Here is a 942-nt window from a genome sequence, read left to right as displayed (position 1 = left end):
GGCGCGATGGGGGCGGCGGCCTAAGGGGGCGCTGCGAGGGCCAAGAGTCCAGGAAGCGGGGGTCCCAGAGAGCGAGTGAGATGGATGGTTTAGGGGCACACGCCTTTCCCTGAGGAAAACACGCCAGAAAAATGAAGCAACCGGAGGGAGAGAGCTTTGGGAGTGGCGACGGAGTGAAGAAGGAAGGCGCCACGGGGCAGGGGCCGGCCGCGTCCTTCTCCTGCCCAGTAGTGCCCCGCGGCCCGGGACGGACGACTCGGGGCGGGACCCGCCGCGGCGCGGGAGGGGCCGGGGCCGAGGAAAGGGCGGGAGCTGCCCGGGCGGGAAATGATCCCACTTTTCCTCAGCATCTGGTCGTCTGGCCCTCTGGACACACACACTTGGTAGAGTGAGAGCGAAGTGCTGTTAGCCCTGAGGTCCGAGAGAAGCAAGTCGGATCTGCGGGGGGGCAGTCGCGGGGCAGCTGTCCACCCGCCCATTCTCGGGCCGCCGCCGCCGCCGCCCGGCCTGGCCCCGCCGTCCGCCCGCGCCCAGGCATCGCGCTGCCTCCCCGGGGCACAAACTCGAGCGGACTGGGAGGGTTGCTGACCCAGGAGCTCAAAATAGGAGGGGTGAGAGGCGAGCAAAACAGCTGTGGGGGGGGGTTACCGTCAGACCTGCCTCAATGGGGAGAATTCAAAGTCTGACCCCAGGTGAGCTGGCAACGTGAAGCTAGCGGAGAGGCGCCTCTTTTATCTGAGCCTGGGAGGCAGCCATAATCACCACTGTAATCTTTGTTTCGGTTGCCCCGGGCGCACACCTGTAGACTCTGAAACGTAGTTTTGAAAAACACGTCCACAGGTTTCGAGGTTTGTTTTTCAGACTCCATTCAGAAGGGAAAACAAGTTAAAACGCTGTCATTATCTCAAAGTTGTCATAATTGTATTTGTATTTACCATCAAC

Source organism: Suricata suricatta, chromosome 1, assembly GCF_006229205.1.
Source record: "Suricata suricatta isolate VVHF042 chromosome 1, meerkat_22Aug2017_6uvM2_HiC, whole genome shotgun sequence".
In the NCBI taxonomy this organism is placed as follows: Eukaryota; Metazoa; Chordata; class Mammalia; order Carnivora; family Herpestidae; genus Suricata; species Suricata suricatta.
This window is presented reverse-complemented; position numbering follows the sequence as displayed.